The 21,038-nt window shown below is 49.1% G+C and overlaps 1 protein-coding gene across 1 annotated transcript in view; it reads right to left on the bottom strand.

Annotated features, from left to right (window-relative positions):
* The window catches only part of LOC309353170 (mitogen-activated protein kinase kinase kinase 3-like), a 114,474-nt gene extending 93,655 nt beyond the window's left edge, over nucleotides 1-20,819 (bottom strand). Inside the window, exon 1 of the mRNA XM_081882410.1 lies at nucleotides 20,249-20,819. The gene's annotated coding sequence lies outside the window, so the exon portion shown is untranslated. The remainder of the gene's footprint in view (nucleotides 1-20,248) is intronic.
* Between the last annotated feature and the right edge of the window lie 219 nt (nucleotides 20,820-21,038).

The raw sequence follows: 21,038 nt of genomic DNA, 5'->3' as shown, positions 1-21,038 counted from the left end.
GCCGCACACTAAGAGATAGGTATGCGCAAGTGATTTCTGCAAGCATGGCAAGGCAGGCATCTAACCTGCCCCAACTCTGTGACTTGTGCTTAGGTAGCCAGATGTCCACTTATAGCTGAACTACAACTCCCATCATGCAACTCCAGGTGTAGCTGAACTACAACTCCCATCATGCAACTGACTACCAGCCATGCTGGCTGGGACTGATGGGAGTTGTATTCTAAAACGCCAGGAGGGCACTAGGTTGGTGAAGGCTGCTGTGGAGCAATTGCTTTGGATATTGAGTTGCTCAGGGTGAAGGACGGCCAGACCTGTACTACACTCATTGCTTTTTAGATCTCAGATCATGAGACTCTTAGTCTCAGGGATGTGAACTGGAGTCCCATGTTGGGCAAAAGATTCCTGCATTGCAGCGGGTAGAGCTGCATGACCCTTGTGGTCTCTTCTGACTACCATTTTGTGGTTCTATGAAAACAGCAGTTCTATGGTTCTTACGGGCTCCCCAGATCACCAGGAGAGGCTGGGCTGACGACCTTTTATCCATGATCAGGGTGTGTGTGTTGTGGATCAGCACAGTTTCCTGCACCCAAGGTAAGGTAAAGGTAAAGGGACCCCTGACCATTAGGTCCAGTCGTGACCGACTCTGGGGTTGCGGCGCTCATCTCGCTTTATTGGCCGAGGGAGCCGGTGTACAGCTTCCGGGTCATGTGGCCAGCATGACTAAGCCGCTTCTGGCGAACTGGAGCAGCGCACGGAAACGCCGTTTAGCTTCCCGCCAGAGCTGTACCTATTTATCTACTTGCACTTTGACGTGCTTTCGAACTGCTAGGTTGGCAGGAGCTGGGACTGAGCAATGGGAGCTCACCCCGTTGCGGGGATTCGAACCGCCGACCTTCTGATCAGTAAGCCCTAGGCTCTGTGGTTTAACCCACAGCACCACCCATGTTCTTTCTCCTGCACCCAAAAGCTGCCCCAAATAAATAAGGGTGCATTCCACTGTCTGAGCCCACTGGAACCTTATAACATCACAGCCTCGCAAGAGCGAGAAAAGGCACGCCTTCTGCAATTCCATTTTTCAATTCCGTTCTTCACTGCCTGCTTTCTATTGCACAAAGCCATCTTCATTCAGGGCAACACAGCTGCCCGTCTTATACAGAGTCCATCTAGCTCATAACTGCCTACACGGACCGGCAGCCGCTCTCCGAGGTTCCAAACGGGTCCTTTTTTTCAGAGCTCCCTAGGGATGCTGAGGGCTGGAGCTCAGCCTTTCCGCATACAAGCAGGTGCTCCGCTGCTGAGCTACACCTTCCCTCAGCACCTGAAAACTCCTCCATGGGTTTTGCACAGGTATAACACCCACCGTCTCATGCAGATACGACCAGCCAAGCTCATAGATGCACCATAATGTGGAGATGTCGTATGGGAAGGGAAAGAAGGAGACGCCCCTTACCTTACCAAAAAAAAAAAAAAAAATGTCTGGTCCAAGCACCTGCTCTGAAGCCCTGTCCTGGTTTAAAGGTGGCAGCTCCAGGAAAGAGAGAGGGGGCCGTATCTCCATGGCAACCAGGCCTCAGAGCACCAAGGCCTTCAAAATAGGTCAAAGCCGCATGCAAAATGGTGGTAAATGAGTGCAGACGGCAGGTGTGAAGAGGTCTCTGCATGAAGCCAGGGCCTTGGATCAAAACTGTGAGGTGAAGTTCTTCACAGAGGCACAAGCGACAGCGAGGAGGAGGTGAAGTCGCAACCGGCTCTCTTCCTGCCGCCAAGCACCACGTTCAGCAAAGGCCACGTGGCGCGGTCCTCCCTGGACTGCGCCACAATTGCGTCTCCTCTCTCAATTGCGTCGTTTTCACGGTACCAGCTGCAGATGCAGCCCTCGTGATGTTGTCGGAGGCCGGCTCCCGCCAGCCCCAACCAGCCCACCTACCCTACAGCTCTGGGGTGATGGTGGGAGTTTCAGCACCCCCCCAATATGTGGAGGGCCACAGATTCAAAGGATGGAGAACCTAACAGAGGAAGATGGGCAGCTGAGCTCCCTGTGCCTGAGCTTAGCAGGAAGGGCTTGGAACATAGGAAACTGCCTTCGACTGTGTCCGAACACTGGGTCCATCTATCTCAGCATTATTGTCATAGTCCCATGCTGCTCAGTGGTGGGACAGCTCAGCCAACCAGCCAAGTCTCGGAGGGGGGGCATTGCCTGGAGGCAACGTCCCTATACAGTCATACCTTGGGTTGAAGTAGCTTCGGGATAAGTATTTCCGGGTTGCGCGCTGCGATGACCCGGAAGTAACATAGCCCGTTACTTCTGGGTTTCGCTGCTCGCACATGTGCAGACGGTCAAAAGGCGCAGGTTATGTTCGCTTCTGGATGCGAACGGGGCTCCGGAACAGATCCCATTCGCATCCAGAGGTACCACTGTACAAGGTCCAGTCAAGTCCTAAGGTCAGGAGTATATCAGTTCACATACACAAAGTAATACCTCCTTGCGAACGCTTCAGGCATGAGTCGGCAAACTAAGGCCCGGGGGCTGGATCCGGCCCAAAAGCCTTCTAAATCTGGCCCGAGGACGGTCTGGGAATCTGTGTTTTTACATGAGTAGAATGTGTCCTTTTATTTAAAATGCATCTCTGGGTTATTTGTAGGACATAGGAATTCGTTCATTTTCTCTCTCTTCAAAATATAGTCCGGCCCCCCACAAGGTCTGAGGGACAGTGGACTGGCCCCCTGCTGAAAATGTTTGCTGACCCCTGGGCTTTGGGTTATGAGCTCCACTAACCAGGAAGTAGCTGCTCCCGGTAGTGAACTTTGCCCCAGGACACGAGCAGAAATTTCGCGCCATAGGCACGTGCGCAGGGGGAGGCCCCATTCGTGAAAGCGCGCCTCAGGAGAAGAACAGTTTCCAGTTACAAACAGACCTCCAGAACGAATTAAGGTCATAACCGGAGGTACCACTGTAGTCAGATGGTCCACAGGTCAAGAAACCAGAGTGCCCAAGGTCACGAGAAGCAAAAAGCAGCAAGGTCTAGCCAGAAACGACAAATGTTATTTCCAGCAACTGACTGAGGCTGGAAACCCTGCTTAAGGAAGCTGGAGTCAGCTGGTTCTCCTCAGGAGCAAGAAGGCTGATCACCCGCAGGTGGAGTCACTCTGCTTTCTACTCCTTCAGGCTGCTGTTCAGCAGGTGAAGCCGACTCCTGTCCCGTGACAATTATCTACACTGGCAGGCAGTAGCTCTCCAGAATTTCAGACCAGAGTCATTCCTCTCTTTACAGTACAGTGGTGCCCCGCAAGACGAATGCCTCGCAAGACGAAAAACCCGCAAGACGAAAGGGTTTTTCGGGTTTTGCGACGCTTCGCTAGACGATTTTCCCTATGGGCTTGCATCGCAAGACGAAAGCCCATAGGGAAATCTCGGGGACCTTTTTTTAAATGCTGGCGGTGGGGAGCAAAGCCTTTTTCCCCCCTCCGGACTTCAGAAGAGGTCCAGGAAGGCCGGCGGGGCGAAAGGCTTTGCTCCCCACCGCCAGCATTTTAAAAGCGGTCCGGGATAGCAGGGAAGCGCTTCCCGCTATCCCGGACGGCTTTTGAAGGCAGGCAGGGGGGGCAAAGACTTTTGCCCCCCCGCCCGCCTTGGGAAGAGGTCCTGGACCTCTTCCCAAGGCGGGCGGGGGGCAAAAGTCTTTGCCCCCCCTGCCTGCCTAACCGGGGGCTTTTAAATCGCCCCGGGACTGTCCGGGGCGATTTAAAAGCCCCCGGACGGCTTTTGAAGCCTCCCCCCGCCGCCCGGCATCGGGGCATCGTCCCGATGCCGGGCGGCGGGGCAGGAACGCCTCCCCCCGCCGCCCGGCTTCGGGGCATCGTCCCGATGCCGGGCGACGGGGCGAGAAAGCCTCCCCCCGCCGCCTGGCATCGGAACCATGTCCCGATGCCGGGCGACGGGGCGAGAAAGCCTCCCCCCGCCGCCTGGCATCGGAACCATGTCCCGAAGCCGGGCGGCGGGGCGAGAAAGCCTCCCCCCGCCGCCTGGCATCGGAACCATGTCCCGATGCCGGGCGACGGGGCGAGAAAGCCTCCCCCCGCCGCCTGGCATCGGAACCATGTCCCGAAGCCCGGCGGCGGGGCGGGAAAGCCTCCCCCCGCCGCCCGGCTTCGGGGCATCGTCCCGATGCCGGGCGACGGGGCGAGAAAGCCTCCCCCCGCCGCCCGGCATCGGAACGATGTCCCGAAGCCCGGCGGCGGGGCGGGAAAGCCTGGGCGCGCTTGCAACTCTCCGCAAGGAGCGCGCTGCTTGCGGAGAGGTCCGCGCCTGTCCTGGACCTTTTCTGAAGGCAGGGGGGGGCAAAAGTCTTTGTCCCCCCTGCCTGCCTTCCCAGGGGCTTTTAAATCGCCCCGGACAGCGGAGAAGTCCTCCGCTGTCCCGGGCGATTTTAAAATGCCGCCCGCCAGAAGAGGTCGGGGGAAGGCGGTTTCCATAGGAACGCATTAATTGATTTTCAATGCATTCCTATGGAAAACCGTGCATCGCAAGACGAAAAACTCGCAAGACGAAGAGACTTGCGGAACGAATTAATTTCGTCTTGCGAGGCACCACTGTACCAGTATTAGACACTCAGATATATAAGTGAGGCACCAAGTGGCTCCTTAAACCAAGGTTATAGTCACCAGAACAGAAAGTCTAGTTGCCATTTGGGGGCAAGATATAGTCTTATTTTTCAATCCCCAAAATCTCCAGGTAGCATTGGGAATGCCTCCAGTCCAAAGCCCTGGAGAGCTGCTGCCAGTCCGTGTGGACAATAACGAGCCAGGTGGACCAATGGCCTGAATCGGTACAAGGCAGCTTTATATACTCCCGTGTAAAGGTAAAGGGACCCTGGACCATTAGGTCCAGTCGTAGCCGACTCTGGGGTTGCGGCGCTCATCTCGCTTTACTGGCCGAGGGAGCCGGCATTTGTCTGCAGACAGCTTCCAGGTCATGTGGCCAGCATGACTATGCCGGTTCTAGCGAACCAGAGCAGTGCACGGAAACGCCGTTTACCTTCCCGCCAGAGCAGTACCTATTTATCTACTTGCACTGGTGTGCTTTCGAACTGCTAGGTTGGCAGGAGCAGGGACTGAGCAACGGGAGCTCACCCCGTCGCAGGGATTCGAACCACCAACTTTCTGATCAGCAGGTCCACCGACCTTCTGATCGGCAAGTCTGTGGTTTAACCCACAGCGCCACCCGCGTCCCATACTCCCATGTAGGAAGTTTCAAATGTTGCTTTGTTTTTCAAAGCCTCAGTTTTAAATCCCTATGTACGTAGATGATATACCAAGAAGAAACCTGGGTGAGATCTCTCTTGCTGACCTGCTAGCTTTCTTCTCCTACAGAGTTGTACGTGAGGAAGCGTGCAACATGGAGGCAAGCCTTCAAAGTGACACACTCCCACAGCTGCAATCTGGAGGACTCTTTGTTTTTTGCTAAGCACGTACTCTCACAAACCCCGAAATCTTGATTGCCCAAGAGGAGGCAGAATACAGATCGGAAGACACCCTCTTCTACCTAAGAGCTGGTGAGATCATCGCCCATATCTCTTCGCGAAGGCCTAGTAGATCTCAAAGCTGTGCAGCCACTGGCTGAAATTCCTCGCCACCCGCCCTTGTATGTTCTTCTGCTATTTACGTATGAATTTGCTACGAGCTGAATACAGAACCTCAAGGCTTTTACTGTCAACAAAGGCAGGTGCCAAGTGCAACGATTGTGTTACTCCCCTCTCACACACCCACACACCAGCCTGTGCCTTTCACAACTGCGTGGTCCACAAAATTTTTGAAGGTGAAACATCTGGAACCCAGGAGCAGGACCAAAAAGACCCACCTGCTAAAATTTATCTGGGTCAGGAAGCTGCCGAAGGCCTTAGAAGTGTAAAAAGTAAAACGAGAGCACCTCAGCTCTCCGTACCATCAGGTAGACTTTGTCCTACATACCTTATCCTGGCTCGGATCCCAGTTTCTAACATCCTCCACCCTCCCGTCCACAGTCTCGCTCTTACTTTTCCTGCCTCCTCGCTTTCCTCTCGCCATTTTCCATCACAGTTTGTAGGGCAGGAACGTGCTCTCTTTAATTAAGGAGGCTGGGTGGAAAGCGAATTCCTTGGTGTAGACAGAGGTCGACAAACACAACATCGCCTCGTCAACAGTTTCTACAGCTGCAGCGCTGCACACTTTCCTGGGAGTAGGCCCCGTTTTACTCAGCGGGGCTGACGTTGTCTTATGCCTACCTAGTGCTAAGGGCGGCCTCAGTGTGGGACCCAGGTTACTTAAGAATCACTTAATCCCAGAATTGTAGATTTAGAAGGGACCCCGGTGGTCATCCAGCTGAACCCTCTGCAACACGTGGGGTCCCCATGTATGCCCACTTGGTTGCATTAGTCTGCAGAACTAGTGCTAATAATAAATAATAGTATGTATGTATGTATGTATGTATGTATGTATTTATTTATTTATTTATACATACATACATACATACATACATACATACATACATCTATACTCCTCCCATCTGGCCGGGCCTCCCCAGCCACTCTGGGCAGCTTCCAACAAAATATTAAAATACAGTAACGCATCAAACATTAAAAGCTTCCCTAAACAGGGCTGCCTTCAGATGTTTTCTAAACGTAATACCTGTTCTGCCCTTGCAATAAATCAATATTTTATTCTACAGTTTGGAACTCCCTGCCGATTGACAGAAAGCAGGCATCTTCCCCATACATGTCTTACCAACTGCTTAAAAAATTTTTGTCTGCCTATCCCGACTGATAAGTGCTTTATCCCCGTTTTAGTTTTCTGTTAATTTTAACTATATTTTGAATTTTTCGAAATACAGTGGTACCTCGGGTTACAGATGCTTCAGGTTACAGACACTTCAGGTTACAGACTCCGCTAACCCACAAATAGTACCTCGGGTTAAGAACTTTGCTTCAGGATGAGAACGAAAATTGCGTGGCAGCGGCAGCAGCATCGCAGCAGTGGGAGGCCCCATTAGCTAAAGTGTTGCTTCAGGTTAAGAACAGTTTCAGGTTAAGAACGGACCTCCAGAACAAATTAAGTTCTTAACCCGAGGTACCACTGTACCTGGTTTTTAAATGGTATTTCATGGACAATGTTAATATCGGGCATTTGGGGTTTTTTTTTTTTTTTTGGTAAACTGCTTAAGTGTTCTGTTTGCAGTCAAGTAGCATGTAAATTTTATCAAACCAAAACCTGGCCAGGCCACTCCCCAGTCCTGCTCTGCACGCCCCACAAATGCTTTCGCACCTTGCATAAAAGCATCCTTCATCCGTGATAATCCCTCTTAGTTGCCCGGATGGAGAGAGGTAAGAATGTTTGTGTCAAAGGGAAGAGTCATAGCTGTTGCGCCACACACTATTTTTCCCTGGTCCTACTCCTCACCGCCATGCGGCCCCCAGAATATTCCCATGGTGGAAGGGTACTGCTTTTGGGCTGCTAAGGGTCCCCCACTCCTGGACCAGGTCTAGGAGATCCAGGTTCGAATTCTCAGGCAGCCATGAATCTCAATGGGTGACCTTTGGCCAGCCAGTCTTTCTCAGTCTAGCTCAGTGTTTTTCAACCATTTTTGGGCAAAGGCACACTTGTTTCATGAAAAAAAATCATGAGGCACACCACCATTAGAAAATGTTAAAAAATTTAACTCTGTGCCTATATTGACTATATATAAAGTAATTCTCTTGAATAGGAATCAAATAAACACAAAGAAAGTATTTTATAATTACTTTATTATGAAATAGTAAGTGAACAAAAATATGAAAAAATATAAAATACTTTATTTTAAAATCTTTTGAATTTTTCAATTTTTCCCACGGCACACCAGGCAACACTAGTGTGCCGCGGAACAGTGGTTGAAAAACACTGGTCTAGCTTACCTCATAGGGTTATTGTGAGAATCAAGTGGGAGGGAAAATAAACGTGCTCCCCTGAGCACCTTGGAGGAACAGCGAGATAAGAATCAACAATGACTACTAACCAATGACTAGTACAGTGGTACCTCAGGTTAAGTACTTAATTCATTCCAGAGGTCCGTTCTTAACCTGAAACTGTTCTTAACCTGAAGCACCACTTTAGCTAATGCTGCCTCCGTGCTGCCGGAGGACAATTTCTGTTCTCATCCTGAAGCAAAGTTCTTAACCTGAAGCCCTATTTCTGGGTGAGTGGAGTCTTTAACCTGAAGCGTCTGTAACCTGAAGCGTATGTAACCTGAGGTACCACTGTAAAAGCGGAATTGTGCAAAACGGGGATGAGGAGGAATGAGATGTTCAAATTTAGAAGCAATCTGGCGATTTATTTAACTCAAATCTGCGCCCGGAAAGATGTGGCTTTCTCAGGTGTGGAATTTTGATAGGTTTTTTAGCATTCCAGCCAATGTTGGTTTCGCATTACGAAGACATTTAGGCAGGGAAGAATACGCAAAATCAAGTCCTTTCGCTTTCATAGGAGAAAATGTCATAAAAAGTCGGCTTCTCTTAGTCCCTTAAAGCAGAGGTGGGCAGGCTTCAGTCTTACACGATCTACTTTGGGATTTTTATTTTTTAGTAAAACCTTGCAAAAGGCATGCCATTAAAATTAAAGAACTCTCAGCCCAAGAATTTGCCGACTATCAGACATGAACTGAGATGACATACAAAAAACCCCACTCCTCCTTGCCTCCTGCCTGCCTGTGCATTCTTCCTCTCAGCAGTTAATTGCGGGGGAGGGTAACTAATTACGTCGCTGCCACCATTAAGAAATTGAGAATCGGAAATCCTTTCCAATCTATTTCAGATCACTCAGAGATCTTACCAGTAGAACCTGATCTGCCTTCAATGGCGTGGGAGGCTACCGAAATAAGTTTTCCCGGTGCTATTTCTGACCCAAACGTCTTCTGGCTTCTATCGCCTGCAGGAAAGACCTACACCTGAATCCCAAAGAGATGCTGCGTTCGGAAACCGCTGCATCACAACTGGAAATGAGCGAGCAGGTGAAAGGCAGGAGGTCCTCAGCTCCTCATCAGCCACATAGATGGAAGAAGCAACACAGCCTTGGGGTTGTCAAGGTCTTTTCTAGTAGGGCTCCCATGCCTGTGGCTGCAGCACAACCACCAGAAACATGGAAGGTAGAAGTTTGTCTCCATCACTGAATTAGGATACTGGGAAAAAGCTTCACCTATTGTTGAGTGGGTTCCAGGTTACTGAAGGCTCTAAGGCAGTGATGGCCAAACTTGGCCCTCCAGCTGTTTTGGGACTACAACTCCCATCATCCTTAGCTAACAGGACCAGTGGTCAGGGATGATGGGAACTGTAGTCCCAAAAAACAGCTGGAGGGCCAAGTTTGGCCATCACTGCTCTAAGGCCCCTTGGCCAACCTATCATATTGCTCTGACTGGTAGGAAGGGATAGAAAACTTCTAGTTCTCCAGATATTGTGGGATTACATCAGCCCCGGCCAAAACGGCAAATGGTCAGAGACAATGGGGATGGCAGCCCAAGAGCATCTGAAGGACTACAGGGTAGCCACTCCTGACCTACATACAGCACAGTCTAGGGACTGAAGAAATGTGGGCGACGTCACCGGCACTAGCCAATGCAGCCCCTTCTATAGCTGGCCTTTCCTCGGTTTGTTGAACTGAACTGTTCTGAAAACTTGTGGAACTGGATCTGGATACAAAAGAAGAAGCACATTTGTATGGAACGTCACAAGGCTTTCTCCAGACCAGGTACACGGATCTCAAAAACGAAACATCGGCCTTCATCCTAGCACGTGAGACTTGCAGGAAAAGCAACGGACTCAGGATCTACAACAACCAAATGCACTGGGTGGCAAAGTAAGGGGTGTCTCAGGGCAGGAACAGGTGTGAAATCATCTATCCATAAGAAGCCAACTTCTTCCTTGCTGCTCGAAAACACGCCGCCTTCCTTTGACTTCCCTTGAAGCGATTCTGAGCGCAGCGTGATTAGTCATTTTGGCCTACGCTTCTTAAGACGAACGACGGGGGTTTGCGGGAAAGCCACAGCCAGGCCTCGCTTTGGGACCAGCAGCTTACGTATCGCTTTCTGAGAAAAGCAAACATCATGTCTGGCGTTTCTGCTCAAAGAAAATAACAGAGATGAATCCCATATTTCCTCCCCGGGCTCACATAATCTATTTTCCAGAACACGTGGTGCTCAGAAAAGACATTCAGTCTGATTCTCGTGGAAGGGGAAAGTTTGCAATTTAATCGCACACAAGGTTTCCATCGCTACAAACGCCCCGGGAACAGAGGCAGCTAAGAGGGATTTCTCTAGCTCGGCTTTATGGGACATGAAACCCTGACTTGGACGTTTCTCGGTCAAGGATAGGAGAAACTCTTAGTGGCCTTGTTCATTTCTGGGCAACCTCCCAGAGGCCACATGCCATGGTTTGGCATAGTCATTGGCAAAGGTGAGCGCAACAAGGGATGAAGATTCTCTCTCTCTGTGCAGGGGACTAGCATCAACACACTCACACATCCCTCTGAAGCCTCTATCCAGAGAAGCAAGAAGCATTCAAGGGTTCAACTTGGACCCATTCCCACCAGGTAAAGGTACTCCTGACCATTAGGTTCAGTCGTGACTGACTCTGGGGTTGCAGCACTCATCTCGCTTTAGTGGCCGAGGGAGCTGGCGTACAGCTTCTGGGTCATGTGGCCAGCATGACTAAGCCACTTCTGGCGAACCAGAGCAGCGCACGGAAACACCGTTTACCTTCCCGCCGGAGCGGTACCTATTTATCTACTTGCACTTTGACGTGCACTTTAAGCTCACCCCGTCGCAGGGATTCGAACCGCCAACCTGCTGATCGGCAAGCCCTAGACTGTGGTTTAACCCACAGCACCAAAAAGGTACTAAGCAAGCAGCAGAAATTCTGAAGCGCCAGAGAAGCTCAGAGGACCACATTTGCCCCTCACCCTGGACCTGAGGTTCCCCATCTCTGCTCTATGTGGTCAGGGAAGAGGCCCGACTCCCTGGCATATCTATTCACACACACACACCTTCATTTCTTTGCCTTGCAAATGATGTAAAAATATGGGCTCTGTGCATAGGCATGCAGACAAGACCTACACCGTCCTTACTTCCCAAAATGACAGGATACAGGGTGATTATTATTACTATTAAATTTCTTTTTTAAAAAAAGATATTTATTAAAGTTTCAAAAATTATATAAAAAATTATATAAAAACAAAACAAAACTACAAACAAACACAAACAAAAACAAGTATAGTTTCAATCCCTTATTTTCTTGTAACTTACTTCCCTGTCTTCCTCATACCTCCCCTTTCTGTATTCCAATTTCTAATTATTAATTCAGCAAATCCTCTCCCTTATTTTTCATTTAATTTTTAGCCTTTCTTTTCTTTTTACTTAACCATTACAGCTGGAAACCACATAATTTCTAAACCAACGTCATTCTAACATTCATTAATTTTGCAATGTTTCTTAAGATAGTCCTTAAATTTCTTCCAATCTTCTTCCACTGTCTCTCTTCCCTGGTCTCGGATTCTGCCAGTCATTTCTGCCAGTCCCATATTACTATTAAATTTCTATACTGACCGTCATCTGAAGATCACACAGTGGTTTGGAATATTAAAACACAAAATACGTACCATAATATAAAAACCAACACACACACACACCCTGTTTCAAAGGCCACAGGTGGTTTTATTAGTCAAAGGCCTGGGAGAAGAGGAGTGCTTTTGCCTAAAGATATGTAAGGAAGGTGTGAGGCGAGTCTCCCTGGGGAGAGCATTACACAAATGGGGAGCCAGCACAGAAAAAGCCCTGTTCTCCTGGAGCTCTCGCAGAGGGGGCACACAAAGAATGTGTATATGGCAGCTCAACACAGTGGATTCTATGTGTGTATATCTCGGTGGTAGGGATTGGCAGAGGGGGGAATGATTTGTTCCACATTTTTTAATGTGAACCTACCTAATTTGCACTTTGCAAATTGGCCTTACACCATTTAGGGCTCTTGTAAAAATAAGGAAAGTACCACCAACCAGCACCAGTGTGCTGGCTGATCCCAGGGGATTTCCCCTCTGCCACTTGTGTGTCACTCTTAACATCCAGAGTCTTGGATGGGATGCTTCAAAATGCTCTGTTTGTTACAACCCAAGACACAGAAGCCCCACGAAAACATTTGCATGTGTGTCAGAAGTGGGACATTTCAGCCGAGGAGGGGAAATCCAGGCGTCGTTTCAAACCCATGAAATAACATGCAGCCCAGGGAAAAAATGCCTGCAATGTGCACGTAACAACGTCAACCTCTGTTTGACAGACCACAGAAGGGCCCACATCTCAATCTAGTCCAGCAGCTATTAAGAGAGCATTTCCCTCTTTGCTTCAGGTTTCAAGTTCAGTCCGCCTTCTGCCCCCACTGCTGTCTGAGTGGATGCATGTCTCCACGAAGCAGCTCCAATGGCCTACGACATAAAGCATCTCTTTTTAGCACTTGCAAAACACAGCGCCAGTTGTGGCTTTCTGAGCACTGAAAACCAAGACACACCGAGGAGGAGCAGGGGTGGGGGAGAAAAAGACCCCAAAAACACCACTTTAATGGAGAGGGATATAAAGGGGCCTTTGAAATCGACAGCGGCACATTCTCCTGGAAGCCGCAGGAATCCCACCGAGCTCAGAGACACCTTCCACCAAAGAGGTTTATTTTTCTGCGCTTCCACACAGTCCAAATCAATTCTCGCTTTGGCACAAGGCGGGCGAAACTCGTCGCGGCACGTCCGTCCGCTGGCCAAGCAGCGACTATATTTAACTGTTTCGGAAGTCCAGCCTGCCCCTTGTGTGTCCCTAGGGCCAGGAGGCGGTAAAACACACATACAAAGAAACAGCTCCACGGGGAAGCTGGTCAGGTGTGCCACATGCGTGAAGCAGAAGTCTTGCAGGTCAGAAAAATGATCCCCTGCTACGGGAGCTGGAGGAAGGAGCCGCAAGCAATTCAACCAGGGATGCCGCCATCACATCACAGAAGCCTCCCAATGCTGTCAATCACTGCCCAGAGAGCCAATCTGACCCAACCTCTGTTCCACTCGTTCTACTTTTAGACTGTCTGCTGGCCAGCCATCAACTCTGGCCCAGTTTTCACACGCTAATAACCCGTCCTGTAAAAGTGAAAAGGGGAAGGTGAAATGGTTACGTCCAGTCAAAGGCGACTATGGGGTAGCAGCGCTCTTCTCGCTTTCAGGCCAAGGGAGCCGGGGTTTGTCCACAGACAGCTTTCTGGGTCACGTGGCCAGCATGACTAAACCACTTCTGGTGCGATGGAACACAGTGACGGAAACCAGAGCGCACGGAAACGCCATATACAGTGGTACCTCAGGTTAAGAACTTAATTCGTTCTGGAGGTCCGTTCTTAACCTGAAACTGTTCTTAACCTGAGGCACCACTTTAGCTAACGGGGCCTCCCACTGCCGCCATGCGATTTCTGTACTCATCCTGAAGTAAAGTTCTTAACCTGAGGTACTATTTCTGGGTTAGCGGAGTCTGTAACCTCAAGCGTCTGTAGCCCGAGGTACCACTGTATATACATGTGTGTGGATTTTCCCTGGACAAGTGACTTTTCTTCTTTAAGCTCTCAAGGTTCTTAACCTAGCCCAAGGTTGCCACCTGAACTAGCCAGGTGCTTAACTGATAATAAATCACAATCAGTCCTTCGTTTGAAAAATAAGACTTTAGAGCCATCTTGCTCCAAAATGGCAACTAGACATTCCGTTTGGGTGACTATAACCTTGGTTTAATGAGCCATTTGGCACCTAGCTTAAATATCTCAGTTTCTAACACTGGGAGAACCCCAATGACATGGAGAAACAGAGAAACCCGCAATAATCCCAAGGGAGCCCCCCCCCTCCAATAAGCTCCTGTCCTACCCTCAAGAGTGAAGGGACCAGAAGACCCAGGCAGAAGCACAGAGTCACTTTAGGAGTGCCCATATGGCTTCCAGAGGAGGGGAAGGAAAGTCCAGTTGCAAACAGTGACCCAGCAGCTCATCAGAGAGCGAAGATGTCAGTGGTGAGAATATAAGTCAGGGCAGGGAAGTTTTTTCAGCCTAGGGACCACATTTCCTCGCTGTCAAATTTCCATGGTTCACGTAACAGTGGTGCTTGGGGTGAGAGGCAAAAAAACAGTACAGTGGTACCTCTGGTTAAGTACTTAATTCGTTCCGGAGATCCGTTCTTAACCAGAAACTGTTCTTAACCTGAAGCACCACTTTAGGTAATGGGGCCTCCTGCTGCTGCCGCACCGCTGGAGCACGATTTCTGTTCTCATCCTGAAGCAAAGTTCTTAACCTGAAGCACTATTTCTGGGTTAGCGGAGTCTGTAACCTGAAGTGTATGTAACCTGAAGCGTATGTAACCCGAGGTACCACTGTAGGGCCAGAAGCAAAACTGGGCAGAGCAATGGGTGTGACTTTTACCTTTGTACAGCTGATTGTACTGAAAAACACACAGCCCTCTCTGTTGCCAATCCAGTAAAGCAAAGGGCTTCAACAGAGTCGAGACTCCACCTGGGTTTTGTACACCTCCCCACAATTGGGTCCACAACCGACTGAGGTCAGAAACACAGTGCCATCACTCAGGAGAAACCCAAAAAACAAGCGTATCCGTATAGCTGAGGTCAGCAACCTCAAAGACCGAGAGGCAAGGTCTTTGAAAGGTCAGTAGCACAGAGGATCAGTCAATGAAATCGAAGCACAGCTCAGAAGAGTCCTGTGACCTGAACGACGTTTGTCCCAACAGCTAGCAGACTTCAACTGAGAGGCACAGGCCACTGACATGCGAGCTTGCCCAGAAAGTGTCAAAATCCAGTGTATTGAAAAGGACTTCCGAGTTGACATGGTTAGGACTGCTCTGCCCTATAGTTTGGCGCCTCAGGCCCCACCCAAAAACAGCTGCAAGCACTTAATTCTGCTTTCACTGAGTCCCTTCCTCCCAAGGAATCCCTTACTCATGAGTCGCTCTGTCCCCCTTGGGCTTCAAGACACACGTTCCTCCATGATGTGGCCAATTTACTTTGGCCTCTGTGGCTTCTACATTCTCTGAAGCTGGGAGGGATTTTTTCCTGCCACAGGTGAGTCATAGACCCCCCTCCATGGGTCCTTCCATGGCAACGGGCTCAATGAGGTCTTCGTTCGGATGCAAACCATGCTCAGTGCCAGAGTTGGGGGCACCATCTATTCCCCCAGGATCTCCTGGATCTGTGATCACTCTGGGTCTTTTGATAGAGGAAGAGTTTGGGGTCAGACCAGGTCCTGGCAGTCTCTTCTGGACCCATGCAAAGTAACAGCTCCTATTGACCTCCAAGACATGGAGCTCGCTTGCTCCAGCTCCCACATGGACACCCCAAAAGCTGAGAAATAGCACATGGCAACTCAAGAAAACAAAGCGGAGCCTGCAGAATCAGGCCAATTCTAGTCCAACATCCTGTTCTTACAGCAGCCACCCAGATGCCCCAAACAGAAACAAGAGCACTCCCACTCAGCCCAGTGGCTTCCGGCAACTGGTCATCAGCAGCGATTGATAGTCTTCCCCTCCGTGAACTTGTCCAGTCCTCTTTTAAAGCCAACCAAGTTGGTGGCCCATCACTGCTTCCTGTAGCAGGGAGTTCCACAGTCTACCTATGTGCTTCATGAAGAAGCCCCTTTCTTTTATCTGTCCTGAACCTTCCAGCATTCCCCTTCATGAGATGTCCCTCAGATCCAGAAAGTCTTCTCTACCCAACTTTCTCCAGGCCATGAATAATTTTGTAACCAGAAAGGGCCTTCCTGGTGGTGGCCCCTTTGCTTTTGGAATGACTTCCCCAGGGAGGTCTTCCTGGTGCTTAATTTAATGTCATCCCCCCCCCCTACACCAGCCACATAAAGGTAAAGAGACCCCTGACTATTAGGTCCAGTCGTGACCAACTCTGGGGTTGCGGCGCTCATCTCGCTTTATTGGCCGAGGGAGCCGGTGAACAGCTTCTGGGTCATGTGGCCAGCATGACTAAGCCGCTTCTGGCAAACCAGAGCAGCACATGGAAACACCATTTACCTTCCCGCTGGAGCGGTACCTATTTATCTACTTGCACTTGACGTGCTAGGTTGGCAGGAGCAGGGACCGAGCAACGGGAGCTCACCTCATCGCAGGGATTTGAACCGCCGACCTTCTGATCGGCAAGCCCTAGGCTCTGTGGTTTAACCCACAGAGCCACCCCCATCCCACACCAGCCATATAGACCTGTTTATTCTCACCAATCTTTTAGTTCTGATCCTTTCAGCTGTTTGAGGTTGTGATCCAATGTTGTTGGCATGGTTTTCACACACACACCCGGGTTTACATTGACCATTTCAGTGCTGTGTTGTAGACTTAACACTCTAGGGATTGTATTATATCTGGCTATTTTTTTAGGTGACTTATAAATACAGTTTTTAGAAAGCAGGTGGGATGGGGAATAGGGTAGCCTAGAATCTTTGTTGAACTGAGATGAACCAAAAGGGTGAAACTGGAAATCCGTTCAACAGAATCAAAGCAACGTGGTAGCCAGCAGAAGTTTCCATCCTCTGTTGGAGCATGAAACCAATTCCTGTTACAGGGCTGGTACCAAGATTCCAGCAGGATTCTTCTCTAGTGCCCCACAAAAGCTCTTTTCTCCTGAAACAAGTTCTGACGCAGAACTGGAGGGGTGTATGTTTTCGTAGCACTAAGAATCCAAGGTTTTAAAATGCTCTTCTCATACTGTGTATGGAGGTTTCGTGTGTCAGTTACTGAGTCAGAGATTACCTGCGAAGCCCAGCACCCTCACCTCGATTAGAGGAAGGTGGCAACAAATAAATATAAACCAAGAAATGGCTACCTGACTGCCATACCTTTTAGAAGACATCTGAAGGCAGCCCTGCTCAGGGAAGCTTTTAATGTTTAATAGGCTATTGTATTTTAATATTCTGTTGGAAGCTGCCCACAGTGGCTGGGGAAACCCGGCCAGATGGGCGGGGTATAAATAATAAATATTATTATTATTATTATTATTATTATTATTATTATTATTATACCCTCAGCCATTTGCTGAGCTGCTGTGATGTCACAGAATGTCCACCTTCAATCCAACTATCCATACTCTAAGCGAATGTTCTGTTTTGTGCTGCAAACTGCCCTGTGATCTTTGGGTGAAGGGAGGCGTACGAATTTAATTACGGTAAATCAATACTATTCTTAATTCTTATCATTTCATTTGCATGCCACCCTATCCTAGATCTGAGGGTAGTTCGCAGCATAAATAAATAAACTGTAGCCGTTCCAGCTATTTTCTTTCATCTCCTATGCCCACAAGGGATCATGGTGTGTTTTTCTTAAAAAATAAATAAATTCAAAAACAACTCCCTGCACTATTCTCTGCACTTGTAATGGATTTTAGTCCAATGCAATAAATGAATGAATGAGTCAACCACAGTTCTCAGATATGTTTGCAAACATCTGGTTTTGTATCTTGATTATATTCTGCGAACCGCCCTGAGACCCCCAGGTATAGGGCGGTATATAAATTCAATAAATAAATAAATAAATAAATAAACTACCGGTAATAAATAAAATCTGGTTGGCCCTTTTGGGAACATGATGTTGGACTGCATGGGCCACTGCCACTGGTCTGATCCAGTAGCCTCTTCTTACGTTCTGCCCTTTAAAAAGGGAGGGACTTATTGATGTACCTTCTAGGAATGTAAGGAGAGTCTGTCTCCTGGATCAGGCCAATGGCTCTTCAAGTCCAGCATCCTGTTCTCACAGTGGCCAACCCAATAGATGCCCTTGAGAAACTCGCAGGCAGGATTCGTCCACAATAATACTCTCCCCTGTTGCAGTTTCTAGGTAGTTTCGCTCCCATATATTGTAGCGTTGTCACTTTTAGTCTTAGAAAAATGGGGGAAATGGAGCTAATTCTGGTCCTAATTTGTTCCTTCCCCATTAATCCAGAATAAAGATACCCCTGCCCGTACCGGCCAGTCGTGTCCGACTCTAGGGTTGTGCGGCCATCTCACTTAAGAGGCCGGGGGCCAGCGCTGTCCGGAGACACTTCCGGGTCACGTGGCCAGCGTGACGAAGCTGCTCTGGTGAGCCGGCACCAGCGCAGCACACGGAAACGCCGTTTACCTTCCCGCTATAAAGCGGTACCTATTTATCTACTTGCACTTAGGGGTGCTTTCAAACTGCTAGGTGGGCAGGAGCAGGGACCGAAAGACGGGAGCTCACCCCGCCGCGGGGATTCGAACCGCCGACCATGCAATCGGCAAGCCCTAGGCACAGAGGTTTTACCCACAGCGTCACCCGCGTCCCATTTAATCCAGAATAACTACCACCAAACACTGTTACTCCCTCCCCACCTCCTTCATTAAAAAAGCAGATTAAGACTCTCCAGCCAATACTTACATATCATGAACTGAAAAGCGAAGGGGCCAGAGAACACAATTTCCCTGCCCCTCCTTGACGGCCTTCGCTTATTTTGTCGCTTTAAAAGGTATCCTTGATACGCCACAAAGCAATCAAACGTGTGTTAAATTACCCAGAAGCTGCCTCCAGCTGTACTAATAATGGAGTCTGAAGTCTTTACTGCTGTTCAGATTATCTAATTGCTTTGACTTCTTTTCCTCCACTTATGTCAAGAACAAGAGCAGGGTGGAGGGTGGGGAGGAAAGCAGGAGGAGGAGGCATCCCATAATAAATAAATCCGTGGGAAACGGCAAGAAAACAAACAAATAAACCCTCAGCAAATTCAAAGCCAGGTTTTTCTCATTCCAAATTTCCCAAATCTGTGCAGGAGATGGGATTTGTAGACAATCAGTGCACAAGAGTGGGGAGTGGTTTTGAAACAAGTGCTATACTCTATATAAAGAGTGAGGGGTGTGAGTTGAGTGCCACACCCCTTATTTCCATCATCCCAGTGTTGGTTGTCAGGTTGACACCCACAGATTATTCACAAAATTGTTGTTGGTTGGGCTGGGCTATTATATGCCAAGGCTCACAAGCGTGTCTGAAATTGACTTGCAGTCTTTGTTTTAAATCCAGATCTGTGCAGGAGTTGGGAAAAGAATTCTGCACATGGGCAAGAGAAAACTCCAGCCTTCAGTTTCGGAGGCTCCTACTCATAACGAATTTCCTGGACTGGTTCCCAGCTGCAAAAGCAACACCTGCCGCAGCAATGCCAAACTCTGCAGGAAATCATCTTTAACACAACTAATGTGGTATATAAAAAAATAAATATATGAACTCCTCAGAAGCACGTCAGTCTGGTTTGCAAGAAACGGTTCAGCCCCAAAGTCTCTCTTACATACTGCTGTGTATGCAGATTAACTGAAGTTACTTCGCACAACGCCCAAAAGAGAAACCTTAAGTAAATATAACAGACAATAACACACACACACATATATATAAATGCAGGTTTAAAATGTAAAAAAAAAAAGCGGTCTTGTCCAAGCCAGAACTTTCCCCCAACTTTAGAACACTTTTTGAGATTACTCTGTGCTAAGTGAAAAGCACTCTGTACATGCACATGGGCACCCACTTAAAAAAAATATTTCATCAGAATTTTCAGAACTGAACCAGGAACTTCTGGATAAGGACTAACAGGTACCAGAGCAACCAAAGTTACTCATATTTTAAAATCCTGCTTTCATAGGATGAAAAAAATCATGGATGCAACCTTTGTGGAGTTTTAGACAGGACTTTGGAAGCTTGTGCCACCGATCGCTATAGTTAATCCCGAAGTTTTGCAGCTCTCCGACTCGATCTCCGCCACCATCACTGACTAAGGATTTCATAACCCAAAAGGTCACTGGATTATGGTGAATCAGGGGAGGGCTGGGTGGCTGATCGCGGAATATCTGGCAAGCTTTTTTCGGAGCGGCGCGCGTTAAGAAGACGACGCTTGTACTGGAGTCTTAGGAGCCAACAACACGAAACAGGAAACGCGAGACGCGGAGAGGAGAGGAGAAAAAAAGTTTTCAGAAGCAGCAGAAGGTGGAGTCCCAACAAACTTCGCTCGATCCCGCAGCACTAAAATTAAAATAAAATAAAGTCCACCCCCCCCCCCGCGCGCAAAAAAACACACACACACACAACCGAAACCAAGCACCCCTCCATCGATGCAGATTGTGAAATGGGTGGCGGAGGAAAGATTTTAAGCCCCTACCCCTCCAGGAAAAGCTGCAATAAATAAAATAAATCTTGCCTTTTTTCGTTTTTGCAAGAAGTCGAGGGAGATTCTTATGAGGTCGTCCTCGCTTCCGAGTTCTCCATATCCGATGCCTTTTTTCGCGATGCCAAACTTGGAGAGGAGGCGGAGGAAAATGGGCTGAGATGGGGGGGCCCCCACTCCGCACACCAGGATGGGGAGGGAGGGGGCGCCGGATCGCGACTTCTTTCGCCTCCAAGCCCCCTCAGAGGTCCACGGCAGCTGAACACCCCACCCCAGGAAAAGAAGGAAATCCAGAATATGAGTGTTTTCTCCAGCTGCAAACTCCTGATGCAATCCGTCCGTGCGCACCTCTTCGCGGAAAGGGGAGGGAAAACTCCGCCGCAACAAGTTTCCTGCTTGCACGCAAAGAAAAGGAATCACGGAGGAGAAGGTGGAGGGGTTCAATAGCCCCCCCCCCTGGATCAAGCCCGGGTGGGTGCAAAAACAAAGCGAAACAGAAAAGATGCGAGGATTTAATAGCCAAGCGCCTGGAAACTTGACGCTCTCTCGGGTTCGTCCTGCACAGCTGCAGAGCGCAGCTCTCGGCAAAGGGCTCGGGGACAAAAGCTACAGGAAGAGATGACGGCAAAGGCGCCCGCAGCCAATAGGAGCCCGGGAAGGCTTCTGCGGGGTCGGCGCTTTTCGGATCCGGGCGCTGGACCCTTTCCCACCTCTTCTTCTTTCTTTTTGCAAGCTCTGCTCCAGGGGGAGATCTCGCTGCTCAGGTGGTGCCCGCTCAGGGCTGGCCGGATTCTCTCTTTGGGCACCCCTCTAAAAGCTGTAG

Source organism: Podarcis melisellensis (genome assembly GCF_964234715.1).
Source record: "Podarcis melisellensis genome assembly, chromosome: 12".
Taxonomy (NCBI): domain Eukaryota; kingdom Metazoa; phylum Chordata; class Lepidosauria; order Squamata; family Lacertidae; genus Podarcis; species Podarcis melisellensis.
The sequence above is the reverse complement of the archived record's forward strand: the minus strand, read 5'-3'. Positions and strand labels throughout refer to the sequence as shown.